The sequence below is a fragment of the Cygnus atratus genome, chromosome 1 (assembly GCF_013377495.2).
Source record: "Cygnus atratus isolate AKBS03 ecotype Queensland, Australia chromosome 1, CAtr_DNAZoo_HiC_assembly, whole genome shotgun sequence".
Classification (NCBI taxonomy): Eukaryota; Metazoa; Chordata; class Aves; order Anseriformes; family Anatidae; genus Cygnus; species Cygnus atratus.
This window is the reverse complement of record NC_066362.1, coordinates 17,312,629-17,329,321: the sequence shown is the minus strand read 5'-3', so window position 1 is coordinate 17,329,321 and position 16,693 is coordinate 17,312,629.

Genomic DNA, 16,693 nt, shown 5'->3' with positions numbered 1-16,693 from the left:
AATATATTCAGTAATCTCCTTCTTCTTAACCTGTTTAGAATAAAAACTCAAGTTCTTATTTGCAACCACAGCAACTGAATGATAACCAGGTAGGAGGCCAAACTGGGAGCTGAATCTTGACGTTCAGAATATATTTAGTGTTTCATTGTTTGCTTTTTAACAAAGGGTAGAATGTTCTAATTTGTCAGCTGCTATATATTTTGATTTGTTGGTAAGGGAAGTTTAAATTACTGTGAAATAAATAGTAGTCCTAGAAAAATCCCAGCTTATGCAAATCTATCTGAATAAGAATTCAGTGGAAAGTCTGCCTATTTATAATTCTGAGAATTTGTTAAAGAATTGCCCTTTATTCTTATGTCACACATGCCATAATACATGTGCTATACAGAGCACTGGACAAACCTTAAGGGGAAATCCAAACTGATGTTCATTTAGTGTCCTCCATAGACCAATACTGGGAAGCAGTTCTGAAATGATAGGGCTAAAGATTATCTGTTTGAGAGAATCTCAAGAGACTTGTCTCTTCCTGGCACCTACTGGAATCAGGAAACACTTTAGCTGAATTATTAAACCCATTTGCCTCTGAAATTTGTGCCTCAGTCATGTTTTGAATAAAGTATGTATATTTCTTCTCTATTTGCATGTGCATTGAAATAGAATTTTTAGATGCCCACAGGATTCTCAGGGTGGAGACAATGCATTGTCTGAAGCTTCCAGTCTCTTTTGTTCTGCTCTGACTTTGGAGTAGTCTGGCTATGTGAATTCTCACACAATATTTATTACTACTGAATCTGTAGCTACATGTCTTCATAAAAATTATTTTAAGCAATCTTAGGTACTGAGATAGATTAGGTACTGAAAGAGGAAACCTATTCAAAAGAAAAATCAATTGTTCTGTTATTTATTGGCCAAAGGACAAGGTTCTCTGTTTCCCTGGGAAGTTATACCTTGATGTTTTATAACTGGGGAGTAGCTACTGGAAAGAGGCACTGAAAGACAAAATCCTCAACTGGGCACAGGGAACTAAAAACTTTCTTGGGAAGATCTCAATTTTTATGAATATATCACTGTATTCCACACTGATATTATGTTTAGTTTCAGTTTCATACAATTAAGAAAACAAAGAAAAGAAAGAGAATGCAGAAAAAGAAAATGAAATATGGATGAAATTAAAAGTTAAGGAGAGTCAATGTTAAATTGTAAATGATCTCTACTGGTACGAAAAACTGTTTATAAAGTAAAACAAAATCATTCTAAGGAAAACAGAGACAACCCAGTTTGAAATTCTATTGTTAAAAACAAATCTCAATCAATCAAATGATTAATTCTACCTTCGCAACTTGTCAGTTACAAATGGCAACAACCAGCATCAATGGTATACAATTTGTCATCTCTTTGAAGGCTCAAAGATTGTTGATAGGTAAAGTACCAATGAAGCTAACAATTGTTGAGTAAAACATGATTAATATTCTGCTCCATGATAATTTTCTTTCTTTAAAGAAAAAGACAGTGTTTCAATCAAATTACAGTTTTGTCCTTCCAAGGGCACAATAAATCACTAATATGTTCAGATGTTCACAGAAATCTTTGAGCAAATTTATTCACTTATAAACATCTGAAACCTCACATGCTGTGCGTTAAGACCTATAATAGATATTCCCGCCCGAGTACTTTCTATCATAAATTTTATATAATATTATGTAGTTGTAGAAAACTTTGCAAATTAACATAACTGCATTTGGATCAATGGATGATAGATTGTGATAAAATAGGAAGATTCCCTTAACTTTTCTATAATATTAGGAACTGAAAATCTTAAATATTTATTAAAATCTTATCCAAGCATATGTAATAAGTTAGTGGGTCGAGTCTTTGTTGGCACACATGAGCTGAACAGTACTTGAAACTCTGAAAAATAGAACAAATTGAATTTTCATTAACCATTGATGTTGCTTGTTAACGCTGCACTGAATCTGGAATTTTAAAGTGTTTTTTTGTTTTGTTTTTTTTTTTAATCTCACCTAAGAGTAAACTGTTTGTTTGATTATTTGCTTATTTATTTATTTGTTTATTTCTAAGCAATGAGTCCTACAAATAGCAACTTGCACTAGCCATGCCCAATTTCAGCTCAGAAGTACTAATTTCCAACTTTTCCTTAGAGGTTTTGGGGCCTGTGTTGCATTTACATTACGTTAAGGTAAAGAACAGTCGCTTTAGTCTATAGGTTATCCTTGAAAAATTACTTTTTACAACTTCCTTACAGAGTAACTTGAGTTACCAAAACCATGAGACTTGCTGTGGACAAGCAAATAACCACAGCTCATGTTCATATGAAAACTGTACGAGTGGGGTTAGTCTGTTGATGTGCCCTTCTCCATATCAGTTTTTTCCAGGGACTACTGGAAACATCAGTACTTAATACTATATTTTAATGCCTTCTTATAAAGTCTGCATATATTTCTGTGTGGCATTGTTCACTTGAGTACAAATTATTGTACTTAGCCTAAGCCTGCAAAATATCATGCTAGACAACTGCAGAGCCATCTGGCCATAACTGACTGGATCTAGAGCCCTCACCTCTTCTGCAAATATTTCTTTTTGTAGCATAATTTATGTGAGACAGGGACTGTTTACTGTGTTGAATGAATGTACGAATTCTTTGTTTCTGTCAACAGATCTTTGAGTTGAATGAGGTTTTTAAGCATTAGTAATGCAAATGATGAAAGATTTATGACCTGCCCAAAGAAGCACTGTTTAACTGTAGAAGTACTGCTTCAAGAGAAAGCTAAATCTTGATCAAAGTAAGACCACCAGTGAAAGAAGTTGATGAACACAATCATTTAGGAGGTGCATAGTAGTGCACCTGCCCTTAAGGATTGAGGAGGTCAGGGTCACAGAGCTATGTTGAATTAAGAAAACTGGCTGGGAAATGAGGACATGATTGTAACAACCAGTAAGTAGTACAACTGAAGGAATGACAAAAAAGGGAATTGTGTATGATACTAGCCTTGTATCAGAGTGATTTTAGGGGGGAAGCCTGTAGGAATACCTGTACAGCATGAATAGGAGGACTAGCTCTTTTAGACTAGAAGACATAAGTATTATGAAACTACTTTCTTTGGTAGTTTGATATAGGACATTATAAGGTATTTTATTCAGAACTTAGTACAAGTTCAGTATATCTTATCTACTTATGGTAGCAGTAAATTCTAGGATTCTTCTCTGCAATGGGATTTATTGTCTAAAAAGTAAATTTAGGAACTTTTTTTTTTATTATTTTCATAGAATTACAGAATCATAGAGTCATTGAATCATCGAATCATAGAACCATAGAATCAGAGAATGGTTTGTGTTGGAAAGAACATTAAAGATCATCTAGTTCCAAACCCCCTGCCATGGGCATGGATACCTTCCACTAGATCAGGTTGCCCAAAGACTCGTCCAACCTTGAACAATTCCAGGAATTCAACATCCACAACTTATCTGGGAAACCTGGTCCAGTGCCCCACCACCAGTGAAAAATTTCCTCCTTATATCTAATCTAAACCTACTTTTTTTTTTTTTTAAGTTTAAAATTGTTACGCACTTCCTGATAAAAAGTCTCTCACCATCTTTCTCGTAGGTCCCCTTTAAATATTGGGAGGTCACTTCTCTTTGTCTCCCTGGAGCTTTCTCTTCTCTAGGTTAAATAACTCCAGATTTCTCAGCTTTTCTTGGTAAGAGAGGTGCTCCAGCCTTTTGATCATCCTTGTGGCCCTCCTCTGGACTCACTTGACCAGATCTATGTCTTATGCTGAGGGTCCCAGAACTAAATGTAGTACTCCAGATGGGGTCTCATGAGAGCGGACTAGAGGGGAAAAATCAACTCCTTCAACCTGCTAGCTACACTTTTCTCTGCAGCCCAGAAAGCCAACTGGTGGATCCTGGGCTGTAAGTGCACATTGCCATCTCATGTTGAGCTTTTCATCCAACAATACCCCCAAGTACATTTCCACAGGGGTACTGTTCCCACTCATCACTTAGATTGTATTCATGTTTGGGATTGTCCTGACTCAGGTGCAGGATCTAGCACTTGGTCTTGCTGAACCACATGTTATTTGCATAGGCCCATCTCTTGAGGCTGTCAGGATCCCTCTGGATGTCATTCCTTCTCTCCAGCATGTCAACTGCACCACTCATATGGGTGTCATCTGCAAACTTGTCAAAGGTGCACTCAATCCCACTGACCATGTCACCAGCAAAGTTGTTAAATAGTGCCAATCCCAATACCAACCCCTTAGGAACACCACTCGTGACTGGTCTCTACCTGGAAATCGAGCTGTTGACTGCAACTCTGAGTGCAACCATCCAGCCAATTCCTCAGCTACCAAGTGGTCTATCATCAAATCCATGTGTCTCCAATTTGGAGACAAGGATGTAAGAATGTCATGTGGGACAGTATCAAATGCTTTACACAATAATTTATTCTATTTTGGTTTGAAAGTAAACATGCTAGAGCAGACCTAATATAAAATGCTGTATTTTTCATTAGATTTAGTTGAGTAAATGAGTGCAAGTAAAGGCTTTTGGCTGCTGTATAAACTACAAACAAACTGCTAAACTATTTTAGATTCATTTCTTAAAGCAAATACTGAAAGTCAGATAGATGAAGAGGTGAGGAAGCGAGATAAAGTAAATACAAAGGAACTTTGTTACACAAAGTGCTGATGCAACTAAAATGTTATTAAGACAGAGATTTGTTCTGCAGCAATCTTTAATCCTATTACTTCAGCTTGAAATCTGGGCTGTGGAAGGACTATCAGTAACCAGGGATATGGTACATTTTGAGTTTATCTTCTGCTTGGCAGGATTCATGTCAGTAGGTCTGATATCTGCAATGCAAAACATGGAGTAAATATCAGGAAAAAGCAAAGAAAGAGATGAAACAAATTAAGAAAAGGCAGTCTTATTTATGTTTTAATTGGAGGTTGTCATTTTCATCGTTCTAGAAAACTATTCAGACTTCTATAGTCACTCTTCTGGAATTCTTCAAATGTGCCATTTACTCATAAAAATTAAGAGCTTAATAACTGTGTAACAGCCTTTAACAGTGTAACTGTCTTTAAAATTCCAGTTGTAAAAACTTCTTACTCCAGGCATACTCTTTCTATAACTCTATCAGAGCATAAATGAGGGAGCATTAGGAACCTTGCAAAAGGTAGTCTTGCAAAGCCTACAACCCTGATATAACCATGGCAGTAATACCATATAACACCTGGAGAACCATAACTGAAGTACCAGAACAAGAATTAGAAAACAAGAATATCAGAAACACCTGAATCAGAACTATCAGAATATCAGAAATGGCAGAACAGATATGAATATAAAAAAACTGGGACCAAGGAGTAAAATGATTAGGAACAGGTGGTTTATGTAGAGAACAGGAGAAATAAGAGCTGGACAAATTCTAAAAGGGATAGTAAGAAAAGCAACCTGTTGTAATCAGTGAGGCAGCTCTGAACTTCATTACCACAGTCTAATCAAGACAGTAGCAAAAACATTTTGTTACTTACTCTGCTAGTAAAGATTTTATATTCAGAGTATGCTTGAATTCTTTCCATATTTGTTTTGATGATTTGTTTCTCCAATATGCTTTGAACAATCAGAGATCAGTGTAAGGACAGAAGAGAAGACCTGCGACCATGGTTGGCATTACAGACTTTTACAAATGTCATGTGCACAGTTTCTGCTCTGAAGTTTCTTTATTGTTTCTCTGTTTCTTTTCTTAAGCATTTTCTATGGCAATAAATGTATCCTCTCTGGTGTTCTGTTTAAAAGAATCAGAGCTCAGCAGAGCAGACTGCCAACCAGCCATTAATTTTGGAAGATAAAAATGATTTTGAATTTATTTTTCTAAACAGATAGCTTTGTGAAACATAAAATTGAGGAGATTTTCAGAATAATTCAGTGATTCATTGCAGTGCCTACACAAATCAGAATTTGACAGTTAAAAAAATAAATTAATTAAAAAGCAACATATTTTAGCAGCCAGTGACATAGTGGTATTTTGTCTGTGTATTTGACTGCTATAAAAGTGTATATGTGATATATAATTAGAAGTCAAATGTCTACAAGTGCTAAAAAAAATCCAGAACAAATATTCATGTTATTTCATTCCACTTTTTAATAAATGCTCTCATATATAAAATACATAAATAGAAATTAATTGTGTGTGAGTTTTGATTTTTTTTCCTACATTTATCTGAACAAAGTTATTTTAAATTTTCAAATCTGCTGAATAGTTTCGCCTAAAAAATAAAACACAGAATCAGAAAACAGCAATGCAGTCATGGTTGGCATCTAACCAGAAATGCAAGAACTTCTGAAAACATTTTTATTATTGTTTCTCTACATTTCTGTCACCTGAAGTTAGAAGCAAGTGAGGGATATTGGTCTGGGTATAGGAACTGTCTCTTCTTCCTCACTGACTATAGCTGGGTTGGAGCTCTGCTGAAAAAGAAATATAGAAGGACTCACTACTCAGACAAATGTTTCCCCTCCAAAGTACTACATTACTGATTCAAGAGATATCAAATAGATGTAACTCACGAAATGAAACAACGCTCCATATGTTAATGCCATGTAAGCAGTAATGTTAACTACTTTACTCATTAATCTTTGCTTTTCTTAGCTCAGGCTGAAACTTCCTGGATGTCATCCCAGACCCATGTTCTCCCTCAATGGAAGTGTAGCCACAGAAAGTGCTCAGCTCTGCTCATGCACCTTTAGTCTGAGGCCTGAATTCTGAAAAAATGCATATTTTTTTTTCCCTAACAACACAGGTGTGTTATCAAGACCACTACAATTTCTTTTATTGACCTGACAACCTTGTTTGAATTACTGGTGTGACACTCTAGGAACAAAAGCAATACTTGTTGAGGAAAAAATTCTTAAAGGATGATACAACTTGTTGAATGAATAATATCCTTGATCTGTAACACTAAGGCTCTGCTTGCTAGCTGTGACAGGAAAAGAAAGGACTATTGGTTTCAGTTCCCCAAAATAAATAATGCTTTTTTATAGCAGCTGCAAGAAAAGAACAAAGAAACTAAAGATCATAAGACAGGTCACAGCATACTCTGGGAGACAAGCTATTAAAAACAATTCTGTCTTTCTGCAGTTTTTCCAGGTCATTTTCCCTTCACTCATTATAAGTACCAACATTTACATGAAAATAGGATCTTGGTTTCTCATGAGTTTATCTGCTCTTGGTAATTATCCTCTTGAAGTCATAACCCTGGTTTCTGCGGTAATTAGGTTTTCCATAAGTTTTCAATGGTTCTTCAAGGTGAGCACTGGCTAGGCTGTAATCCAATAATAGCATCCCAAAACCATCAAGACCAAATTTCAATATAGAAGCTTAAAATCATATCTAAGGATATATGAGTCTATTATTATATCCATATGTAGACAGCAGAAAGATGATATTTTTTAATTGCTGATGTTGAAAACTCATCTGTGCCAGGCTTAGTATTCTTGAAAATCCTGTTATCCTGTTACTTACTAACATTTCTAAATCTAGACTTTTTTTTTTTTTTTGATTATGGTGACCTACTTTAAATAAGAGCTGTAGTGTAGCAGCTCAACTGTGAATGAGTGACAGAATATAATTGTAGCAATTAATCAATTTAATCCAGAAATATAAATGTCATTCCAAACTTGTTTTGAAAATACAGATATTTTATCTATCATGAAATATATATATATATATATATATTAAAACTGAACACAGAATGTCAACTAATTGAGGCATAGTCTTACTGTGTCTTTCCATTATTATTAAGACAAGATACCTTGTCTTTCCGTTTATTCCTGCACAGATGGACTCTGTGACTCTACTACCCAACATGAAGATCATGGGCCACAAAGATATGGCAGAATATCAGCTCAAAAATGGATCTAGAGTTGTTAAATTATATACATATACTTGAATTTTCTATATTTCTAAATGGAAGCAAACTTTTAATTGGCATAACTAGCAGGGAAAATAGTTCACTATGTTGTTTGTGTCATTTCGGATTCTTGCCTCTGTTGCAAACAGTATGAATTCATTGCAAATGTAAACATCTCTTTTATCAGGTACTATCACTTTCTATTCCAAATTCAGAGTTTACAGTAATTGTCACAGGACATTTTGCTGCAGATATAGACCAGTTATGGATGAAGGGTACGATGTCTTTCCTAGTATACACTTGGTATTCAGTAGAGTAGAACATAGCAAAACAAAGAAACAAAAACAAACAAACAAACCCACAGAAACTGTAAAGGTAACAATACTGTCAGATACATCATTGACTACTTTTGCTAGTTTGACTCTACTGCTTGGCATTATCTAGGCTACTCTGGGTCCAAAACATTGCATTAAAATATTGCTCCAGGACCACAATTCTTCTCAGTTGAGCTGTGTCCATTAGCAATGACTTGGCACCAGAATCCATTATATAACAGACCTGGCCAAGATTCATGACCTGTAGATTATCTTGGAAAATAATATAATTCTGAGATCTCATCTGTATCTCTGCCGTGTTGTGAGATGGATATTGACACATGACATAAAGAATGCCTTAATGATATTTAAAAATTCTAAAGCTGTTGAATCTGATACCAATTCCATGAACAATATATTTATTATAATATATATATATGTTGTAAAAAACACTAGCACCATTCCTGTAAAGGAAAAAGAAGAGAGAAGCAGATAAGTCTCAGATAGACAAGTCCGCAGTAGATAACCATTATTTAGCATGATAAATATAACTAAAGTTAAGTTAAAATAAAATGGATTTTAAATAGAAAAAGTTCATTAAAACTATTCAGAAATATAGTTAACCATGTAACACATTTCTTTTTTTTCTAGAATGCATTTGTTGGCTATTTGTTCTTTCCTTAAATACTTGTACATACCCTGATCTATTCTGAAAGTTTATTACATATCTCAGTATATTTAATTTTCAGATTCATTGAGAATTCTAGTCCACAGTAAAATTGTATTTGATAGGACTTACTTTTCAGTGAAAACTGTAACAGTGCTTAAAATGTATGCGCAAGAAGTGTAATTTTTTTTTTTACAGTATACTTTTTATATCTAATTAGGAAATCCAAAGACTAAAAATGAACCAAAGAAAACAATGTTTTTAGCATTAACTTTGAAGTGATTTTTTTTAATGTTCACCAAACTGCTATTATTTTTATTATTATTATTATTTTCTAGCTAAATATTGTTCGTATTAAGATGATTTGCAATAATTAACCCAATTATTTAACTTACACAGTTACTGCAGGCACTTTATAGGTTTGATGTTTTACAAGGTGCTGAACAGTCTGGCCTTGAATTAGTTAAACATCTGCTTAACTTTAACCACATAAGGGATCCCACCGGAAATTTTGCAGAATAAAGCCCTTCATCAACCAATATTTGAGCAAGTAGTCTTTTCCCTGATTTATCTACTGTTTGATATCAATCAAGATATCTTGTTCTGAAATTACATTTTTAACTCTGCATATCAATTAAAACCCTCAAAAAGTGAATATTGCCTTCAGTAGCTGATACTGAAGTTTATTGGTGGGATCAACCACATGTAATTCAAATTTCTTTCCTTCATTTATTTGTTTGTTTTTACTGCACTTTCTGGAAGAAGGAGCCTTAATAAACCACCAGTATATTGAATCCCTCATGGGGATTCAGAAGGTAACTTCAGATTGCTGTAACAGAATTTAAATTTTTTTTTTTTCCCAAGCATTAGCCTTACTTATTAAAAACAAAACCAAAAGGAAAAAAAAAAGGCAAAATAATGTAAGATTTACTGATGAGATTTAGACTTTTACTTTTATTTCTTCTTGTTAAAGTCACACAAGTAATTGGACACAGCTGCATGCAACTTGTCTCTGATTCCTTTAGTTGTTGAACTAATGTTACGGTGAGGTGTTGAAAGAGACCTGCCCCCAGGTTATGATAAGCCCTGTCCCAAGTATTTCCAGGATGCACTGTCCACATTATTTGTATACAATCTAAGCAGAAATTAAAATGGTTTTGGAGAAATATAGGATCAGTACGGGTGAAGTAACGTAAAGGAACAGATTCTGTAATGGTCAGTTAGTCTCTTTTCACCTGTTTTATAGTAATAGACCACCATGGCTGCACCACTTTACATGCTGACACATGAGAGGATCTGTTCATGCTCTGTTTAGGAAATAATAATGATTTTAGGGAAGAAAACCTCACTTTTCCTCACTTTTTTTTTTCCTAGGGTCCAGGAACTGTGTGCACAAGCAATGTGAGAAAAGAGGGATAAAAAAAGTTGTAGGACACAGCTGAGGAACAGAGAATCTCACATTGCCTCTGCTGTTTAATAAAAGTGTTTGTAATAATCACTTGGTAAGTAGCTTCAAAGTCATAAACAGGCAAATCTTACCACTGACTCAATGAGCAAAACTGCTTAAACTGAATGATAATCCAGTTTCTGTGACATGTTCCTGCTGGAGAGAGGACAAGTACTTAAGTCTACATATAGAATGATAGAAATGCTGGTTGGAAGAGGCTTTCAAAGATCATCTAGTCCAGCCTCTACTGAAAGCAATACAATGTCCAACACAGGTTAGGACAGATGTGGCTTTCACAGCAAAAAAATTTAAAACTCTAGGGATGGTTTAAAACTCTGTTTAGGGATGGTTCCAAAACTCTGGTTAACCTGTTTCAGTACTGTACTATTCTATTTGTAAACTGATCACTTTTTTCATGATATCTAACCTAAACCACTTAAATCATGGTTTGCTGCCTCTATCTCTTTCCATGTCATCTGGCACAACTGAGAAGAGTTTGTTATTTTTAAATACCTTTCAAGTTTAAGGTTAACTACCTTTCAAGTTTAAGGTAGATATTAAGATTTTCTGGCAGTCTTCTACCAGATTAAAGTCCACTTGAGATAGTTTTTCATCACAAATCATGTACGTCCCTGGTCATAGAATCAATTAGGTTGGAAAAGACCTTCAAGATCAAGTCCAACTATCCACCTAATACTACAAGTCCAGCAATAACCATGACAATTATTGTGCCTCTATTGCAACAGTCTCAGGTGAATCTAGTCTAAACAAGTCCAGCTGTTCTACACATGTAAAGGAGTGCTAGAACAGTGGCAGGGTTGGTGTTGCAAGTCATGATGAGTCATGGACACAAGGTTAGCCTGAAATTATTGGCCTTCCTTACATGTAGATAAAGGTGAGTGTTCTTGCACTGTTTACAGACTGAGTAGAAAAAAATCACTGCAGAATTTTGTGCCTAGTTTTACCAACTTGGCATTTAAATTCCTCAAGTACACTGAATGTAAAATGTAAATGGTGAAATGAATACAGAACATCTTTTGAATGCAATATGATTCACAGCCTTACAGCAATTTACAGAAGATAGTTCCTAAGACCTCAGGAAATCCCTGAAGTTTTCTTGTACTAATCCCTCAAAACCGTCATTTTTATGTTCATCCTTTACAGCTGATCACTTGTTCTTTTTCCCAATGCTTATCCTTTGGGCTAGAGCCATAGCTAATAAAAATTGAAGTCTCCACGTTGTGCAAATTGAGGATCTGTTCCACAATGTGATCATACAGATATTTTCTGACTAGAAACATTACCTGACTGTGATCAGTAAAATTAAAATCATACAGTACTTACTGAAGATCATGCACTACAGCTTACAGAATTCATTATCACATTTTCAAATTAAATGTCTTTTAATTATCTGAAGTCTCCTCACAATAATTTTGGTTTTATAATATTCTGATAAGGTTTCTATGTCAAAGTGCATATAGACTTCCATATTTCTCCATCTCTCTGCAAGATAAATCTCCAGCTTTCCTTTCCAGGGTGCTGTGGTTTCTTTGCTTTATTAGGACATTTTTTATGAAGAAAGCTTCAGTTTTTAAGAGCACAAACAATTCTATTGCAATTAAGTAGGTCTATCATTAGTCAACACAACACATGAAAGCAAAAAGCTGGGAAGGTGAAAATCAGCAAAATTGAACTGAAGGAAAAATATATTTGAGCTCTTTTTCAGGAACTGTTGTTAGCTATATGAAATTAGAATGGAAGTTGCATTCCTTACTGTGCAATGATGATGACGAACAGAAAGGAGCTTGACTGTGCATTGCTGTGACTAACACACTCCACAATGCACAATGCATTAGAGGAGATGGACATAGGCATTGGGCTTGTGAAGCTCATGGAAGAATATAGGGAGAGACCATGTCTGTCTGGAAGAAAGTTCAACACAAAGGGAATCTGAGCTAGCCAGACCACCATGAGTGAAGCGTACACATGGCTCAGCCCAATGTAGTGTGTAAACTAACAAAGCAAAGTGAGCAACTATCAAAGTGAACTTTGAAAGGAGCAACAGGCTGGAACTGGCTTCAACCCACAGATTTCTTCCCAGTGGTAGGGGATGCCAGTTATAGTGATGCTGAGCATATATAGACTAATAATAGAAATAATGTTTGTAATTGTGATACAAGTGTATGTTGCAATTGATATATTATAATTTCCTTGTGATTTCAGTATATTGCTGTGTCGCTCTGATAAATCAAAATCCTATGTAACACCAGTGCAGCTGAGGTGTGAGCTATTCACAGTCCATGTAATGATGTCCTTCTGAACGTTCTTCTTAAACTTTGGATATCTAGTCCCATTGCATGTCTTCGGCGGTGTGCTGAGGGCCAAAGTCCTGTCTGATCATCCAAGGTTTCCACAAAATTTAACACTCCCTAGCAACTAGCACTGGTCAATGAATTCAATATAATTTTGTTCTTTGCAGCAACAGGAAAAAAAAAGAAAAAAAAAGAAATAAAAAAAAAAACTTGCCCAGAATCTGTTTTCTGGGAACAGAAAAGAACCTTCTTTCTTTTGCTACCCCATCTTGTCTGATTTGGGACCATTTTGAATTGACACTATCCAGGATCTGAAAATTTGTAAGCATGAAGGTAGAGAAAACTGTAACAGGAACAATTATTATTTGGGTACAAAATAGCATTTGTGCTGCAAGGACCCTGTACAGAGCTCATTTTCTGATGTTTTTCCTCATAATGACAAAGTCAAACAATGAGTGCTATGATTGGCTTCTGTTTTCCTAGTACTGGCTTGCTCAGTCCCAAATTACCTTACCTGGAAGATGAGAATTGGTAAGAAGAGTTACCCTACAGTACTTCACTGTTGGGTAGTCCTACGCCTCTGCTCATGTCAGAAACAGTCAGTTGAGATAAGACAGTGCTGAGATGTCAGGATTTTGAGGCAGATGGCACAGAATATTGTTTACCTACCATGCCAGCCAATTGGAAGCTCTTGCGGACTGAAATCACACATCCATGTCTAGTGTAGTAATTCGCATATACGGAAAATCAACTCCATAACAAAGATCCAACAGCTAGCACTGGCATGGAGCTATCTGCTGTTGGCACAGTTCACAATTAATTCTGGAACATGGAGCAATGAGGAGTTTCTTTGTGGGAACCTGTCACTAGAGAAGCATTCAACATCTCTGTCTTTCCTGTACTTCTCACACAAGAATTGAGGCAAACTAGGTCTTTTCACTATCAAGCATCTAGCTTCAGAGCTTGCTTTGACTAGCAAGTACTCTCTGAGTGGTGATAGCACTACTAAAAACACTCTGTAGGCTATCAATACTTGCTCTTCGCTCAAAGTCTATATGGAACAAAGACAGTGAAGGTTTTATCCTAGGAAATGACAACATTTTCTGGCTCTTACATGAAAATTCATGCTCAAAGAGCACAGTTTTGAACTTAGAAAACTATATCCATTTTGAACAACTATCTGTTTCTGTTTGTGCAAAAATCACAGGCAGAAGTGATATAGCTATTCCATAACTTATAATTTTCTAGGGAAGCAATACTGACTTTATTGCATTCTATAATCTCTTTGCACCCACATAATTTTCAACAATCTTTTTGGTGGTTTCTGCTGTGGGAATAATTTTGCTGTGTAAAGGGAATATTGCACAGGGACAACTACAGGCAAGATTCCGTTTCTAATAACTTTTTATGTTCTGATTATCTTTCCTTGTTTGTCTCTGTTACTGAAATCCAAGGTAGTCCCAGCAGTCCATGCATGCATTATTTCTATGATCTTTTAATTTCAAGTGTAAATCCACATTGTAAGCATGCTGCACCAGCATGCTCCTCTGCACTAGTTTCAAAGGAAACCATATGTTTCAGTCTTAGAGATCAGCTATGTTGTAGGTTTGTACTAGTGTACTGTTAAGCTAACCTTGTAGGAGTACATACAGTGTATTGAATTTCTTAAAGAATAAATTGATCACTGAACATCTTTTACTGTTTGGCAAAGGTCTGAGTTTGTAAAGGTCATGAAAGTTAACAATTGTAGTGACCTTTGTAAACACAGTACATTTTGCACAGAAACATTTTGCACAGCTGCCAAACATGTAAAACCAATACAGCTTTAGCTCATTTTCCTTTGTCTTGAAAGTTTCTTCTTAATTAGCATGAAACACTGTGTATGACAGCATTAAAAAATAACAATGGAATAGTTTTCCACAGATTAATAAAACCTATCTGGTCTTGTGGTTCAAAGTGTATTACAGTGGTCAAACAGCTGTCTGTATTCCCAAGCAGTTTATGAGACATTATCTTTGTCTTCATTTCTGAAATCTGGAAACCTTTGTGAGGTGCTTATAAAGCTTTACAGACAAAAATAGAAGCATTCTTAGATTTGAAGTACTGCTGTAGTCAAGTACCCATTAGCAGTGGCACATCTGAATAACTCATTAGGTCTTGGAAGCTTAATTTCTGCATAAAAATAGAGTAGGCACCCGGAGACTTGTCTGAATAACAAATTAGATCAACAAGCTGTTAAATCTGTTCTCTTTTTGAAGTATTTCATTGGTCGATTCCCTAATTTATTTCATTTATTTTTCAAATTTAAGAACAGATGCTGATACTCCTACAAACACTCTTTTAGTTGCCAATGTGAAATCCTACTGAAGGGAGAATGAAATCTGTTAGATTCGCTGTACAGTATGCATGCATTGTACACAAATGGAAAACTACTTCACCAGTTTACAGGGGTGCAGAAAGCAGCATGAAAATTAACTGGAAGAATTTGAAATTCTAAAATTCAAACTATCATGTGTGAATCAATCATGAATAATTACCAGCTTTTGAAAAATACATCTCCCATGAATATCTAAGTGTGAATTATAACTTCAAATTAAAATCCAGTTGTTACATATTGCTATGTTTATACTAAATTCATGGAGATGTCAGAATGAGCAGACGATTATGATCAGCCAGAATTTTCCAGTACTGAATAATATAAGTAGTTTCTAACATGGGATAGCATTCATTTCTCTTGATCATCATTTCCTATTGGCTTATGCCTGATATTATCACTTCAAAGGCTGCAGTGGAACCAAATATAGATTGACACGATTCGTGGAAGAATCATGTTGCACAGGAACAGAACAGAGCTACTTGTTTTCTGAAGAAAAGGAGTCCCGACATTGGGTCATAACTCAGATTATGACTAGAAGCTTGTGATAAATGCCAATCCAGATATTTTCGGTAAATTGGGGTATCCTTTTGATGAGAAATAGATATAGTGGCATATTTTTAAAGCTTATTCTTGGGTATTTGAATATCTGGGTTCTTATAGAGCTTATATGCAGATAATAGCAGTCTGTTCTTGCAAAGTTCCGTGTTGCCAGAATTTAAGCATAATGTGGAAATAGTCTTGAACAAAATGTATTCATACAGCCCCAAGTTGATCTGAACAGTATTTTTCTCCATATAATATCATAAACACACAACAAATGGGACATGAAACATTACCATTAAAAATAGAATCAAAGACACTTCTCATAGAATCATAGAATAGTTTGTGTTGGAGGGACCTTAAAGATCGTCTAGTTCCAAACCCGTCTGCCATTGTCAAGTGTATCACCCCTAGATCAGGTTGCCCAAGGCCCCATCCAGCCTGGTCTTGAACACCTCCGGGTCAGGCAATCCACACCTCTCTGGCCACCTGTTCTAGTGCCTCATCACATTCTGAGTGAAGAATTTCTTTTTATATCTAATATAAATCAGTAGAATTATAGAATCAAAGAGATCATTAAGGTTGGGAGAGACCTCAAGATCATCTGTCCAACCATCATCCTACTACCAATGTCACCCATGTCCTAAGCGCCACATCCATCTTTCTTTGAACACCCCCAGGGACGGTGACTCTACCACCTCCCAGGACAACCTTCCAATGCCTGACTACTCTTTCTGAGAAAGAACTGTCTCCTAATTTCTAACCTGAATCTCTCCCCTGGAGCAGATGTGAGGCCATTCTTTCTAGTCCTGTCACTAGTTATCTGGTGAGAAAAAAGGCTGACCCCCAGCTCCCCACACTTTCCTTTCAGGTAGTTGTAGAGGAGCATAGGTCTTAAACTGGACAATAGCATTAAATTCTTCTTTATCTCTGCAGTCAGTTTAAACTAGATATTTTTAATATTTTGCCTACCATTTACAAATCTTAGTTTTTCCCTTTCCTAGATCATTTATAAGTATGTTGAAAAATTTGTCCAAAATTCATCCCTGTTGATGAGGAAGTCCATGCTACACTCAAGTGAAAAATTACCATTTATTTGCATATT